The 14,767-nt window shown below is 48.5% G+C and overlaps 15 non-coding genes across 15 annotated transcripts; 10 read left to right on the top strand and 5 right to left on the bottom strand.

Moving 5' to 3' along the window:
• The first annotated feature begins 2,880 nt into the window (after positions 1-2,880).
• Positions 2,881-3,044, top strand: LOC135013196 (U1 spliceosomal RNA). Its single transcript, XR_010211927.1, has one exon. It is a non-coding gene; the product is annotated as a U1 spliceosomal RNA (small nuclear RNA).
• A 152-nt stretch (positions 3,045-3,196) lies between these two features.
• Positions 3,197-3,359, top strand: LOC135013216 (U1 spliceosomal RNA). Its single transcript, XR_010211947.1, has one exon. It is a non-coding gene; the product is annotated as a U1 spliceosomal RNA (small nuclear RNA).
• A 671-nt stretch (positions 3,360-4,030) lies between these two features.
• LOC135013200 (U1 spliceosomal RNA) lies at positions 4,031-4,194 on the top strand. Its single transcript, XR_010211931.1, has one exon. It is a non-coding gene; the product is annotated as a U1 spliceosomal RNA (small nuclear RNA).
• Positions 4,195-4,346: 152 nt separating this feature from the next.
• On the top strand, positions 4,347-4,510 carry LOC135013219 (U1 spliceosomal RNA). Its single transcript, XR_010211950.1, has one exon. It is a non-coding gene; the product is annotated as a U1 spliceosomal RNA (small nuclear RNA).
• Positions 4,511-5,180: 670 nt separating this feature from the next.
• LOC135013195 (U1 spliceosomal RNA) lies at positions 5,181-5,344 on the top strand. The gene has a single exon (XR_010211926.1). It is a non-coding gene; the product is annotated as a U1 spliceosomal RNA (small nuclear RNA).
• A 151-nt stretch (positions 5,345-5,495) lies between these two features.
• Positions 5,496-5,659, top strand: LOC135013225 (U1 spliceosomal RNA). The gene has a single exon (XR_010211953.1). It is a non-coding gene; the product is annotated as a U1 spliceosomal RNA (small nuclear RNA).
• A 4,978-nt stretch (positions 5,660-10,637) lies between these two features.
• On the bottom strand, positions 10,638-10,753 carry LOC135013233 (U5 spliceosomal RNA). The gene has a single exon (XR_010211959.1). It is a non-coding gene; the product is annotated as a U5 spliceosomal RNA (small nuclear RNA).
• A 275-nt stretch (positions 10,754-11,028) lies between these two features.
• Positions 11,029-11,144, bottom strand: LOC135013232 (U5 spliceosomal RNA). The gene has a single exon (XR_010211958.1). It is a non-coding gene; the product is annotated as a U5 spliceosomal RNA (small nuclear RNA).
• A 274-nt stretch (positions 11,145-11,418) lies between these two features.
• On the bottom strand, positions 11,419-11,534 carry LOC135013230 (U5 spliceosomal RNA). Its single transcript, XR_010211956.1, has one exon. It is a non-coding gene; the product is annotated as a U5 spliceosomal RNA (small nuclear RNA).
• Positions 11,535-11,820: 286 nt separating this feature from the next.
• On the bottom strand, positions 11,821-11,936 carry LOC135013231 (U5 spliceosomal RNA). The gene has a single exon (XR_010211957.1). It is a non-coding gene; the product is annotated as a U5 spliceosomal RNA (small nuclear RNA).
• A 269-nt stretch (positions 11,937-12,205) lies between these two features.
• Positions 12,206-12,321, bottom strand: LOC135013229 (U5 spliceosomal RNA). Its single transcript, XR_010211955.1, has one exon. It is a non-coding gene; the product is annotated as a U5 spliceosomal RNA (small nuclear RNA).
• Positions 12,322-12,465: 144 nt separating this feature from the next.
• LOC135013215 (U1 spliceosomal RNA) lies at positions 12,466-12,628 on the top strand. The gene has a single exon (XR_010211946.1). It is a non-coding gene; the product is annotated as a U1 spliceosomal RNA (small nuclear RNA).
• A 671-nt stretch (positions 12,629-13,299) lies between these two features.
• On the top strand, positions 13,300-13,463 carry LOC135013198 (U1 spliceosomal RNA). Its single transcript, XR_010211929.1, has one exon. It is a non-coding gene; the product is annotated as a U1 spliceosomal RNA (small nuclear RNA).
• Positions 13,464-13,615: 152 nt separating this feature from the next.
• Positions 13,616-13,778, top strand: LOC135013223 (U1 spliceosomal RNA). Its single transcript, XR_010211952.1, has one exon. It is a non-coding gene; the product is annotated as a U1 spliceosomal RNA (small nuclear RNA).
• Positions 13,779-14,449: 671 nt separating this feature from the next.
• Positions 14,450-14,613, top strand: LOC135013234 (U1 spliceosomal RNA). Its single transcript, XR_010211960.1, has one exon. It is a non-coding gene; the product is annotated as a U1 spliceosomal RNA (small nuclear RNA).
• Positions 14,614-14,767: the final 154 nt, after the last annotated feature.

The following is a 14,767-nucleotide window of genomic DNA, read 5'->3' as shown; positions in this document are numbered from 1 at the left end:
CACACCCTTTTACTTGCCTTACAGAGCAGCTCTGGAGCTGTTTAATCACTCAATTGGATTTTTCTGCCAGCATAATTTTTCTCTTACGTCCTAGAGGATGCTGGGGACTCCGTAAGGATAGACGGGCTCCGCAGGAGACATGGGCACTTTAAGAAAGACTTTAGATCTGGGTGTGCACTGGCTCCTCCCTCTATGCCCCTCCTCCAGACCTCAGTTTACTACTGTGCCCAGAGGAGACTGGGTGCTTTTCAGGGAGCTCTCCTGAGTTTCCTGACAGAAAGTATATTTGTTAGATTTTTTTATTTTCAGGGAGCCTGCTGGCAACAGACTCCCTGCATCGAGGGGCGGAGGGGAGAGATGCACACCTACTTCTGTGAGTTGATAGGCTCTGCTTCTTAGGCTACTGTACAGCATTAGCTCCAGAGGGATCGGTACGCAGGTCTCACCCTCGCCGTCCGTCCCAGAGCCGCGCCGCCGTCCCCCTCGCAGAGCCGGAAGATAGAAGCCGGGTGAGTATGAGAAGAAAAGAAGACTTCAGAGGCGGCGGAAGACTTCATGATCTTCACTGAGGTAACGCACAGCAGTAAAGCTGTGCTCCATTGCTCCAATACACCTCACACACGGCAGTCAGTGTAAGGGTGAAGGGCGCAGGGGGGACGCCCTGGGCAGCAATATAGACCTCTCTTTGGCAAAATAAATATATATGCAGCTAGGCACTGTATATATATATAAGAGCCCCCGCCATTTTTTTACTATATTTCAGCGGGACAGAAGCCCGTCGCTGAGGGGGTGGGGCTTCTCCCTCAGCACTCACCAGCGCCATTTTCTCCACAGCACCGCTGAGGGGAAGCTCCACGGACTCTCCCCTGCTTATACCACGGTAGAAAGAGGGTCTTAAAGAAGAGGGGGGCACATAATTAGGCGCATATATATATGGAAATACAGCGCTACTGGGTAAACATAAAATGATTGTGTTTTTTTCCTGGGTCATATAGCGCTGGGGTGTGTGCTGGCATACTTTCTCTCTCTGTCTCTCCAAAGGGCCTTGTTGGGGAACTGTCCTCAGATAAGAGGATTCCCTGAGTGTATGGTGTGTCGGTACACGTGTGTCGACATGTCTGAGGTAGAAGGCTCTCCTAGAGAGGAGCAGGAGCAAATTAATGTGGTGTCTCCATCGACAACGCCGACACCTGACTGGATGGATATGTGGAATGTTTTAAGTGCTAATGTAAACTTATTACACAAGAGATTAGACAAAGCTGAAGCTAGGGAACAGTCAGGGAGTCAACCCATGCCTGTCCCTATGTCGCAGGGACCTTCGGGGTCTCAAAAGCGCCCACTATCCCAAATAGTTGACACAGATACCGACACGGATTCTGACTCCAGTGTCGACTACGATGATGCAAAGTTACAACCAAAATTGGCTAAATGTATTCGATATATGATTATTGCAATAAAAGATGTTTTGCACATCACAGAGTCCCCTGTCCCTGACACGAGGGTACACATGTATAAGGGAAAGAAACCTGAGATAACCTTTCCCCCCTCACATGAGTTGAACGAATTATGTGAAAAAGCTTGGGAATCTCCAGACAAAAAGCTGCAGATTCCCAAAAGGATTCTTATGGCGTATCCTTTCCCGCCAATGGACAGGATACGGTGGGAATCCTCCCCTAGGGTGGATAAAGCATTGACACGCTTATCCAAAAAGGTAGCGCTGCCATCCCAGGATACGGCTACCATCAGGGACCCTGCTGACCGCATGCAGGAGGTTACCCTAAAGTCCATTTACACACATTCTGGTACCTTACTCAGACCGGCAATTGCGTCGGCCGGGGTTGTAGCGCGGTGGCAGCATGGACAGATACCTTATCAGCAGAGATTGAGACCCTAGATAAGGATGCTATGTTATTGACCATAGGGCATATAAAAGATGCTGTCCTATATATGAGAGATGCTCAAAGTGACATTAGTCTACTGGGTTCTAGAATAAACGCTATGTCGATTTCTGCTAGACGAGTCCTATGGACCCGGCAATGGACAGGTGATGCCGACTCAAAAAGGCATATGGAGGTTTTACCTTACAGGGGTGAGGAATTGTTTGGGAAAGGTCTCTCGGACCTAGTCTCCACAGCTACAGCTGGTAAATCAAATTTTTTGCCTTATATTCCCTCACAGCCTAAGAAAGCACCACATTATCAAATGCAGTCCTTTCGATCACAGAGAAACAAGAAAGTACGAGGTGCGTCCTTTCTTGCCAGAGGTAAGGGCAGAGGGAAGAAGCTGCACAACACAGCTAGTTCCCAGGAACAGAAGTCCTCCCCGGCCTCTACAAAATCCACCGCATGACGCTGGGGCTCCGCTAAAGGAGTCCGCCCAGTTGAGGGCACGTCTTCGAGTTTTCAGCCACATCTGGGTTCATTCGCAGGTGGATCCCTAGGCAATAGAAATTGTTTCTCAGGGTTACAAGCTGAAATTCGAAGAGGTGCCTCCTCGCCGGTTTTTCAAATCGGCCCTACCATCTTCTCCCCAGGAAAGGGAGATAGTGTTAAATGCAATTCACAAATTGTATCTTCAACATATGCAGATGAGGGTTCCAGCCAACTTTGGCCCACTGCTTGGATGACATCACCGTATGTAAATCCGTCTTCTGCAGACCTTCTCCCAGGAATGCTTGTACTAGTTGTTGCATTTGGTTTGTTGTTTGGGCGTGCTTCAGTATTAGGCAGCCTTCTGCCCTCCCATGTTCATCTGAAAATATGTGTTCTCCCGGCAGTTGTTGTCCCCAGATGAGAGTTCCCTTGTGCTGCCTCAGTTGAATCTCCTTTACTTGACAGAGATGTGCCTGAGCAGCGGCCCTCCCCAGCCCTATCTCAAATCATACTTATTTTGCATAGGAGATACCATGGTCATAAAGATTGTTCTCCCAGGGTGAGGTTCATTCATTGCATTCTGGGTATGCTGACCCCTGTGATTTCCCCAAATGTGGGAAACTCAACTGCATTATTTGTGGTAGTGGGGGACTGTGTTTGTGTTTTCCTCTTGTCAGCTCTGGTAAAAGTCAGATTTCTTTGTCTCAGATCTTCCTCTAGCCTTGTTCTTCTTTCGAGAGTTCCATTGTGCTGCCTCAGTTTGATCTCCTTCACTTGACAGGGGGGTACCCGAGCAGCGACCCTCCCCAGCTCTAGCCCAACTCCTACATACCTGCCAGGTGAGATACTATGATCATGAAGGTGCTTCTCCCAGGGCAAGGCTCACCCATTGCACTCTGGGTGTGCTGCTCCTGCGATTTCCCCAAATGTGGGAAACTTGACTGCATAATTTGTGTTTCCCCTGGTCGGCTCTCGTATAATTCAGATCTCTTTGTCTCAGGTCTCTCTCCAGCCTAGTTTGCTGTCTGTTTCCACTTCTGTTTTCTTGAGCCGCTCCCTTCTATGCCCTTGCGCACTATCCTGACTTCTCCCGTCTGCTTACTTTGTGCCTTCCAACGCACAATGCGAACTACAGGTAGTACTGCAGGGCCCACACCCTTTTACTTGCCGTACAGAGCAGCTCTGGAGCTGTTACAGTGCCCAGCTGCTGCAAGAAATCAGCTTGAATGCTTCAGGGGCTGGGGCATAGCCAACATGAGCCCCACACCGAAGGAGGGTGGAGGTATTTAATGCGAACTAGGGGTCATCCAAGCACCGCAAAAGGCCGCCATGCCCTGCATAACCCTTTTCTCTTTTCATATGCAGATGAGGGTTCCAGCCAACTTTGGCCCACTGCTTGGATGACATCACCGTATGCAAATCCGTCTTCTGCAGACCTTCTCCCAGGAATGCTTTTACTAGTTGTTACATTTGGTTTGTTGTTTGGGGGTGCTTCAGTATTAGGCAGCCTTCTGCCCTCCCATGTTCATCTGAAAATATGTGTTCTCCCTGCAGTTGTTGTCCCCAGATGAGAGTTCCCTTGTGCTGCCTCAGTTGAATCTCCTTTACTTGACAGAGATGTGCCTGAGCAGCGGCCCTCCCCAGCCCTATCCCAAATCATACTTATTTTGCATAGGAGTTTCCATGGTCATGAAGATTGTTCTCCCAGGGTGAGGTTCATTCATTGCATTCTGGGTATGCTGACCCCTGTGATTTCCCCAAATGTGGGAAACTCGACTGCATTAATTGTGGTAGTGGGGGACTGTGTTTGTGCTTTCCTCTGGTCAGCTCTGGTAAAAGACAGATTTCTTTGTCTCAGATCTTCCTCTAGCCTTGTTCTTTTTTCGAGAGTTTCCTTGTGCTGCCTCAGTTGGATCTCCTTCACTTGACAGGGGGGTGCCCGAGCAGCGACCCTCCCCATCTCTAGCCCAACTCCTACTTACCTGCCAGGTGAGATACTATGATCATGAAGGTGCTTCTCCCAGGGCAAGGCTCACCCATTGCACTCTGGGTGTGCTGCTCCTACGATTTCCCCAAATGTGGGACACTTGACTGCATAATTTGTGTTTCCTCTAGTCGGCTACTCGTATAATTCAGATCTCTTTGTCTCAGGTCTCTCTCCAGCCTAGTTTGCTGTCTGTTTCCACTTCTCTTTTCTTGAGCCGCTGCCTTCTATGCCCTTGTGCACTCTCCTGACTTCTCCTGTCTGCTTACTTTGTGCCTTCCAACGCACAATGCAAACTACAGGTAGTGCTGCAGGGCCCACACCCTTTTACTTACCTTTCAGAGCAGCTCTGGAGCTGTTACAGTGCCCAGCTGCTGCAAGAAATCAGCTTGAATGCTTCAGGGGCTGGGGCATAGCCAACATGAGCCCCACACCGACGGAGGGTGGAGGTGTTTAATGGGAACTAAGGGTCATCCAAGCGCCGCAAAAGGCCGCCATGCCCTGCATACCCCTTTTCTCTTTTCATATGCAGATGAGGGTTCCAGCCAACTTTGGCCCACTGCTTGGATGACATCACCGTATGCAAATCCGTCTTCTGCAGACCTTCCCCCAGGAATGCTTGTACTAGTTGTTGCATTTGGTTTGTTGTTTGGGGTGCTTCAGTATTAGGCAGCCTTCTGCTCTCCCATGTTCATCTGAAAATATGTGTTCTCCCTGCAGTTGTTGTCCCCAGATGAGAGTTCCCTTGTGCTGCCTCAGTTGAATCTCCTTTACTTGACAGAGATGTGCCTGAGCAGCGGCCCTCCCCAGCCCTATCCCAAATCATACTTATTTTGCATAGGAGATACCATGGTCATGAAGATTGTTCTCCCAGGGTGAGGTTCATTCATTGCATTCTGGGTATGCTGACCCCTGTGATTTCCCCAAATGTGGGAAACTCGACTGCATTATTTGTGGTAGTGGGGGACTGTGTTTGTGCTTTCCTCTGGTCAGCTCTGGTAAAAGTCAGATTTCTTTGTCTCAGATCTTCCTCTAGCCTTGTTTTTTTTCGAGAGTTTCCTTGTGCTGCCTCAGTTGGATCTCCTTCACTTGACAGGGGGGTATCCGAGCAGCGACCCTCCCCAGCTCAAGCCCAACTCCTACTTACCTGCCAAGTGAGATACTATGATCAGGAAGGTGCTTCTACCAGGGCAAGGCTCACCCATTGCACTCTGGGTGTGCTGCTCCTACGATTTCCCCAAATGTGGGACACTTGACTGCATAATTTGTGTTTCCTCTGGTCGGCTACTCGTATAATTCAGATCTCTTTGTCTCAGGTCTCTCTCCAGCCTAGTTTGCTGTCTGTTTCCACTTCTCTTTTCTTGAGCCCCTGCCTTCTATGCCCTTGTGCACTCTCCTGACTTCTCCTGTCTGCTTACTTTGTGCCTTCCAACGCACAATGCAAACTACAGGTAGTGCTGCTGGGCCAACACCCTTTTACTTGCCTTACAGAGCAGCTCTGGAGCTGTTACAGTGCCCAGCTGCTGCAAGAAATCAGCTTGAATGCTTCAGGGGCTGGGGCATAGCCAACATGAGCAGCAAGATGCAGCACTGGACTATTAGTAATGTACTGTTGTATGCTGAGCACCACAATGCAGCACAAGACAATGAGCAGTGATACTGAGCACTGATGAGGATACTACAGAGAACTGACACTGAGCAGGAGAGACACACTACTAGTATTACTGAGCAGCAATAAGTAACCACTGATACTGGGCACTGATATTGAGATTTCCACTGAGAGAACATAGCCACGTCCTCTCCGCTCTCTCTTCAATGCACGAGTAAAAATGGCGGCAACGCGCAGCTCTTTATATGGAATCCGAATCTCGCAAGAATCCGACAGCGGGATGATGACATTTTCCCTTGTTCAGGTTTTCCGAGTCAGGCGGGAACAACCGAGCCTGCCTCGGACCAGTGTAAACCACGCGGAGTTCGTCGGGAATTCGGTTCTCGGAGAACCGAACCCGCTCCTCTATATATACTATATTACTATGTTACTGTAGTATACAGAACACCACAATGCAATGAGCAGTGATAGTGAGCACTGATGAGGATACTAGAACTGACACTGAGCAGCAAGATGCAGCACTGGACTATTAGTAATGTACTGTAGTATGCTAAACACCACAATGCAGCACAAGACAATGAGCAGTGATACTGAGCACTGATGAGGAGACTACTGAGAACTGACACTGAGCAGGAGAGACACACTACTAGTATTACTGAGCAGCAATAAGTAACCACTGATACTGAGCACTGATATTGAGATTTCCACTGAGAGAACATAGCCACGTCCTCTCCGCTCTCTCTTCAATGCACGAGTAAAAATGGCAGCAACGCGCAGCTCTTTATATGTTACAGTGCCCAGCTGCTGCAAGAAATCAGCTTGAATGCTTCAGGGGATGGGGCATGGCCAACATGAGCCCCACACCAAAGGAGGGTGGGGGTGTTTAATGCAAACTAGGGGTCATCCAAGCACTGCAAAAGGCCGCCATGCCCTGCATGCCCCTTTTCTCTATGGAATCCGAATCAGCATGAATGCTTCAGGGGATGGGGCATGGCCAACATGAGCCCCACACCAAAGGAGGGTGGGGGTGTTTAATGCGAACTAGGGGTCATCCAAGCACTGCAAAAGGCCGCCATGCCCTGCATGCCCCTTTTCTCTTTTTATATGCAGATGAGGGTTCCAGCCAACTTTGGCCCACTGCTTGGATGACATCACCGTATGCAAATCCTTCTGCTGCAGACCTTCCCCCAGGAATGCTTGTACTAGTTGTTGGATATGGTTTGATATTTGATGGTGCTTCAGTATTAGGCAGCCTTCCGCCCTCCCATGTTCATCTGAAAAGATGTGGTCTCCCTGCAGTTGTTGTCCCCAGACGAGAGTTCCCTTGTGCTTCCTCAGTTGAATCTCCTTAACTTGACGGGGGAGGGGCTGCCCGAGCTGCCACCCTCCCCAGCCCTATCCCAACTCATACTTATTTTACATATTAGATCTCTTGATCATGAAGATTGTTCTCACAGGGTGAGGTTCATCCATTATATTTTAAAATAGGAAGGTACAAATTACATATTTGAATTGCATCTATGTGCTGGATTCAAATGTCCCCCCCCCCCTTCCTTTCTCAATTGTGCCCGTCAGCAGCTATTCTAAGGTTGCTGCCAATGGGTGTGACACATTCATTTCTTCTGTGGGGTACACTGGACTCCACAAGGATTCACATTGGGGTGTAGAGTAGGATCTTGATCTGAGGCACCAACCGGCTCAAAGCTTTTGACTGTTCCCAAGAAGCTCAGTGCATTCTCCTCTATAACCCCGCTTCCATGAACAGGGAGCTCAGTTTGTAGTTGGTGCCTTCAGTAGCAGGCCAATTAACAGGGGCCTGCCTCAGGCAGCCTATTCTTAGCTATTAATTTTGACAAGAAAAGAAGAACTTGTTTTATGAGAATCTACAAGGGCTGCAGCAGGCTAGGTCTAATAGACATCTTTACTGCAGCTTCATCACTCCCAGCGGCGCTGTATACTCCCGTGCCCTGGTTGCTGGGTCACTGCAGCGGAGGCTCCGGTTTCATCCTAAGGTCAGTCACACACACACCACCCTTCCGGATGACGAGGCCGCTGATGAAGGGGAGCGAGGCCGTAGGGGGTGGGCCGTGTGCGCACTGCGGTGGACACTGATTACTGGGCAGCCGCTCCACTAGCCACCAGGTACAGTTAAGGAGCACAGGTCTGGGGGTTTTTCTCCTATATTAACCCAATTTTGTACTGCCCGCAGCGCATTGTGATAGGTAATAGGGCCTGATTCAGGTTGGATTGCAATCACAATAAGCGATCCAACTGCAAAAATTGCTAAGAGCATACGCATGTGCCTGCATTTTCTGCGGCACCCCGCAGAGAATGTGATCGCCTCTGCCTGTCAATCGGGGCGGGGAAGGGGGGGAGAGGTGGGTCAGCAACACTCCATTTCCAAGTCAGGGATGGAGCGGTGCGGGGGCAAGGCTTCAAAATGGGGTCTGCAACGGAGGAGACACAGGGGGCGTGGTCACAGCGGCTGTATGACATCACATTCAGCCGCTGTGATCACAAAAATGGTGGCGGCTTCCTGCGCGCACATACAGTCTGCACCAGCAGGAGCCTACACCATTTTTTATGATCACGTTGAACTGCAGTGCGACTGCAATTACAGCATGGTCAAGAAGGGAGGCGTCATGCTGGGTGGCCATGCCCTGTCACTGTGCAGGAGCCAGCACCGCTCACACACTAGTCCCCGGGTGCAGCCCCCAACCCCCGGGACACCCGGAGCAACAAAATGTAGATTCAGGCCACCAGGCCACGCCCCTACCTATGAAACCATGCCTCCTTTTTACCATTGCGCTGCTTATCTGCGCGCACTGCATTACAATCTCCCTCGCCACCTCTCTGGGTGTCACCAGTGATAGTGACACCTCTGCCATGCTTGTAGCAGCTGGTCCTAAGATCTACGCCTCACACCCTGAGTGTTTGCCCTTGTGACTTGTTGATCATCATAGCGAAGCAGATGCTTACAGAAAACTGCAGGGGCTTAGATTGAAAATAAAAAAAATGATGGGTATAAGGTAGAGAGGAGCGGGTTCGGTTCTCCGAGAACCGAATTCCCCACGAACTCCACGTGGTTTACACTGGTCCGAGGCAGGCTCGGTTGTTCCCGCCTGACTCGGAAAACCTGAACAAGGGAAAATGTCATCATCCCGCTGTCGGATTCTTGCGAGATTCGGATTCCATAGAGAAAAGGGGCATGCAGGGCATGGCGGCCTTTTGCAGTGCTTGGATGACCCCTTGTTCGCATTAAACACCCCCACCCTCCTTTGGTGTGGGGCTCATGTTGGCCATGCCCCATCCCCTGAAGCATTCAAGCTGATTTCTTGCAGCAGCTGGGCACTGTAACAGCTCCAGAGCTGCTCTGTAAGGCAAGTAAAAGGGTGTGGGCCCTGCAGCACCACCTGTAGTTCGCATTGTGCGTTGGAAGGCACAAAGTAAGCAGACGGGAGGAGAAGTCAGGATAGTACACAAGGGCATCCTTTTCTCTTAGTCCGTAGAGGATGCTGGGGTCACATTAAGAACCATGGGGTATAGACGGGATCCGCAAGAGACATGGGCACTTTAAGACTTTCAAAGGGTGTGAACTGGCTCCTCCCTCTATGCCCCTCCTCCAGACTCCAGTTATAGGAACTGTGCCCAGGGAGACGGACATTTCGAGGAAAGGATTTATAGTTAAACTAAGGTGAGCATCTTACCAGCTCACACCTTAAGCATGCCGCAGAACGTGGCATTCAACAGAACACAAGCCAACGGCATGAACAATTGCAGCAAAAAGCTGACCAGAACCGTAACACAACATGTGTATAACCACAAGTAATAACTGCAGACACAGTATGGACTGGGACGGGTGCCCAGCATCCTCTACGTACTAAGAGAAAAGGATTTACCGGTAGGTATTAAAATCCTATTTTCTCATACGACCTAGAGGATGCTGGGGTCACATTAAGAACCATGGGGTTATACCAAAGCTCTTGAACGGGTGGGAGAGTGCGTACGACTCTGCAGCACCGAATGACCCAACTTGAAGTTATCATCAGCCAAGGTATCAAACTTGTAAAACTTAGCAAAAGTGTTTACTAAATAGCTGCTCGGCAAAGTTGCAATGCCGAGACTCCCCGACCAGCTGCCCAGGATGAACCCACCTTTCTAGTAGAATGGGTCTTCACCTAATTCAGTAACGGCAATCCTGCCGTGGAATGAGCATGCTGAATCTTACCACAGATCCAGCGCATAATGGTCTGCATGGAAGCAGGACACCCAATCATGTTGGGAGCATACAGGACAAACAGAGCCTCTGTTTTCCTAATCTGAACCGTTCTGGTGACATAAATTTTCAAAGTTCTGACCACAGCCAGAGACTTTGACTCAACGAAGGTGTCAGTGGCCAAAGGCACCATGTGGAAAGATGAACCACCTTCGGCAGAAATTGTTGACGTGTCCTCAATTCTGCTCTATCTTCATGAAAGATCAAATAAAGGCTCTTGTGATACTGCATGGTTTGTACTGTTTTCCATGTGCTCCCAGATCTTTCAAGCAAGTAGCATGGTCAAGAAAGTTCTGTTTGAAAAGAAACAAACATTTACTGTCATTGTTATGCAAATAAACTTACATTAAAGCTAACAAGAAAGCACACTCGTTCTGTCTTTAAACTGATAAAAGAAACCCCAATAATATGGGGCATGCAAAAATTGAGATAAAACTCAGTTTTGCTCCTCTCCACGGAAATCTTTAATAAAAGGCGAAATATTTGTTAGTTCTGAAGAGAAACCAGAGCATGACCAAGATTCCACCTGTCGCCTGAGTGCCATGCCAGCAGTTCTCATTCAGCTCAAAGTGAGCACCCAATTTGAATGAAAGAAAGCAGATTTCTCACCAGGCTTCCCCTTGCTATAAACATGGTTTGTACTCTTTTCCATGTGCTCCCAGATCTTTCAAACAATTAGTGTGGTCAAGAAAGTTCTGTTTGAAAAGAAACAAACATTTACTGTAATTTCTATGCAAATGAGCTTACATTAAAGCACACTCGTTCTATCTTTAAACCAATAAAATAAAACCCCAATAAGATGGGGCATGCAAAAATTGAGATAAAACTCAGTTTTGCTCCTCTCCACGGAAATCTTTAGTAAAAGGCGAAAGATTTGTTCGTTCTGAAGAGAAACCACAGCATGACCAAGATTCTACCTGTCGCCTGAGTGCCATGCCAGCAGTCCTCATTCAGCTCAAAGTGAGCACCCAATTTGAAAGAAAGAAAGCAGATTTCTCACCAGGCTTCCCCTTGCTATAAACATGGTTTGTACTCTTTTCCATGTGCTCCCAGATCTTTCAAGCAATTAGTATAGTCAAGAAAGTTCTGTTTGAAAAGAAACAAACATTTACTGTCATTTCTACGCAAATGAGCTTACATTAAAGCACACTCGTTCTATCTTTAAACTGATAAAAGAAACCCCAATAAGACGGGGCATGCAAAAATTGAGATAAAACTCAGTTTTGCTCCTCTCCACGGAAATCTTTAGTAAAAGGCGAAAGATTTGTTCGTTCTGAAGAGAAACCAGAGCATGACCAAGATTCCACCTGTCGCCTGAGTGCCATGCCAGCAGTCCTCATTCAGCTCAAAGTGAGCACCCAATTTGAAAGAAAGAAAGCAGATTTCTCACCAGGCTTCCCCTTGCTATAAGCATGGTTTGTACTCTTTTCCATGTGCTCCCAGATCTTTCAAGCAATTAGTATGGTCAAGAAAGTTCTGCTTGAAAAGAAACAGACATTTATTGTCATTGTTATGCAAATATACTTACATTAAAGCTAACAAGAAAGCACACTCGTTCTGTCTTTAATCCGATAAAAGAAACCCCAATAATATGGGACATGCAAAAATTGAGATAAAACTCAGTTTTGCTCCTCTCCACGGAAATCTTTAGTAAAAGGCGAAAGATTTGTTCGTTCTGAAGAGAAACCAGAGCATGACCAAGATTCCACCTGTCGCCTGAGTGCCGTGCCAGCAGTCCTCATTCAGATCAAAGTGAGCGACAATTTGAAAGAAAGCAGATTTCTCACCTGTCTTCTCCTTGCTATAAGCATGGTTTGTACTGTATTCCATGGGCTCCCAGATCTTTCAAGCAAGTAGCATGGTCAAGAAAGTTCTGTTTGAAAAGAAACAAACATTTACTGTCATTTCTATGCAAATGAGCTTACATTAAAGCACACTCATTCTATCTTTAAACCGATAAAAGAAACCCCAAAAAGATGGGGCATGCAAAAATTGAGATAAAACTCGGTTTTGCTCCTCTCCACGGAAATCTTTAGTAAAAGGCGAAAGATTTGTTCGTTCTGAAGAGAAACCAGAGCATGACCAAGATTTTTATCTGAAAATATGTGTTCTCCCTGCAGTTGTTGTCCCCAGATGAGAGTTCCCTTGTGCTGCCTCAGTTGAATCTCCTTTACTTGACAGGGGGATGCTCGAGCAGCGACCCTCCCCAGCTCTAGCCCAACTCCTACTTACCTGCCAGGTGAGATACTATGATCATGAAGGTGCTTCTCCCAGGGCAAGGCTCACCCATTGCACTCTGGGTGTGCTGCTTCTGCGATTTCCCCAAATGTGGGAAACTTGACTGCATAATTTGTGTTTCCCCTGGTCGGCTCTCGTATAATTCAGATCTCTTTGTCTCAGGTCTCTCTCCAGCCTAGTTTGCTGTCTGTTTCTACTTCTCTTTTCTTGAGCCGCTCCCTTCTATGCCCTTGCGCACTATCCTGACTTCTCCCGTCTGCTTACTTTGTGCCTTCCAACGCACAATGCAAACTACAGGTAGTGCTGCAGGACCCACACCCTTTTACTTGCCTTACAGAGCGTCTCTGGAGCAGTTACAGTGCCCAGCTGCTGCAAGAAATCAGCTTGAATGCTTCAGGGGCTGGGGAATAGCCAACATGAGCCCCACACCGAAGGAGGGTGGAGGTGTGTAATGCGAACTAGGGGTCATCCAAGCGCCGCAAAAGGCCGCCATGCCCTGCACGCCCCTTGTCTCTTTTCATATGCAGACGAGGGTTGAAGCCAACTTTGACCCACTGTTTGGATGACATCACCATATGCAAATCCATCTGCTGCAGGCCTTCCCCCAGGAATGCTTGCACTAGTTGTTGCATTTGGTTTGTTGTTTGGGGGTGCTTCAGTATTAGGCAGCCTTCTGCCCTCCCATGTTCATCTGAAAATATATGTTCTCCCTGCAGTTGTTGTCCCCAGATGAGAGTTCCCTTGTGCTGCCTCAGTTGAATCTCCTTTACTTGACAGAGATGTGCCTGAGCAGCGGCCCTCCCCAGCCCTATCCCAAATCATACTTATTTTGCATAGGCGATACCATGGTCATGAAGATTGTTCTCCCAGGGTGAGGTTCATTCATTGCATTCTGGGTATGCTGACCCCTGTGATTTCCCCAAATGTGGGAAACTCGACTGCATTATTTGTGGTAGTGGGGGACTGTGTTTGTGCTTTCCTCTGGTCAGCTCTGGTAAAAATCAGATTTCTTTATCTCAGATCTTCCTCTAGCCTTGTTCTTCTTTCGAGAGTTCCCTTGTGCTGCCTCAGTTGGATCTCTTTCACTTGACAGGGGGGTGCCCGAGCAGCGACCCTCCCCAGCTCTAGCCCAACTCCTACTTACCTGCCAGGTGAGATACTATGATCATGAAGGTGCTTCTCCCAGGGCAAGGCTCACCCATTGCACTCTGGTTGTGCTGCCCCTGTGATTTCCCCAAATGTGGGAAACTTGACTGCATAATTTGTGTTTCCCTTGGTCGGCTCTCGTATAATTCAGATCTCTTTGTCTCAGGTCTCTCTCCAGCCTAGTTTGCTGTCTGTTTCCACTTCTCTTTTCTTGAGCCGCTCCCTTCTATGCCCTTGCGCACTATCCTGACTTCTCCCGTCTGCTTACTTCGTGCCTTCCAACGCACAATGCAATCTACAGGTAGTGCTGCAGGGCCCACACCCTTTTACTTGCCTTACAGAGCAGCTCTGGAGCAGTTACAGTGCCCAGCTGCTGCAAGAAATCAGCTTGAATGCTTCAGGGGCTGGGGCATAGCCAACATGAGCCCCACACCGAAGGAGGGTGGAGGTGTGTAATGCTAACTAGGGGTCATCCAAGCGCCGCAAAAGGCCGCCATGCCCTGCACGCCCCTTTTCTCTTTTCATATGCAGACGAGGGTTGAAGCCAACTTTGACCCACTGCTTGGATGGCATCACCATATGCAAATCCATCTGCTGCAGGCCTTCCCCCAGGAATGCTTGCACTAGTTGTAGCATTTGGTTTGTTGTTTGGGGGTGCTTCAGTATTAGGCAGCCTTCTGCCCTCCCATGTTCATCTGAAAATATGTGTTCTCCCTGCAGTTGTTGTCCCCAGATGAGAGTTCCCTTGTGCTGCCTCAGTTGAATCTCCTTTACTTGACAGAGATGTGCCTGAGCAGCGGCCCTCCCCAGCCCTATCCCAAATCATACTTATTTTGCATAGGAGAGACCATGGTCTTGAAGATTGTTCTCCCAGGGTGAGGTTCATTCATTGCATTCTGGGTATGCTGACCCCTGTGATTTCCCCAAATGTGGGAAACTCAACTGCATTATTTGTGGTAGTGGGGGACTGTGTTTGTGCTTTCCTCTGGTCAGCTCTGGTAAAAGTCAGATTTCTTTGTTTCAGTTCTTCCTCTAGCCTTGTTCTTCTTTCGAGAGTTCCCTTGTGCTGCCTCAGTTGGATCTCCTTCACTTGACAGGGGGGTGCCCGAGCAGCGACCCTCCCCAGCTCTAGCCCAACTTCT

Source organism: Pseudophryne corroboree, unplaced genomic scaffold (genome assembly GCF_028390025.1).
Source record: "Pseudophryne corroboree isolate aPseCor3 unplaced genomic scaffold, aPseCor3.hap2 scaffold_2677, whole genome shotgun sequence".
NCBI lineage: Eukaryota > Metazoa > Chordata > Amphibia > Anura > Myobatrachidae > Pseudophryne > Pseudophryne corroboree.
The sequence above is the reverse complement of the archived record's forward strand: the minus strand, read 5'-3'. Positions and strand labels throughout refer to the sequence as shown.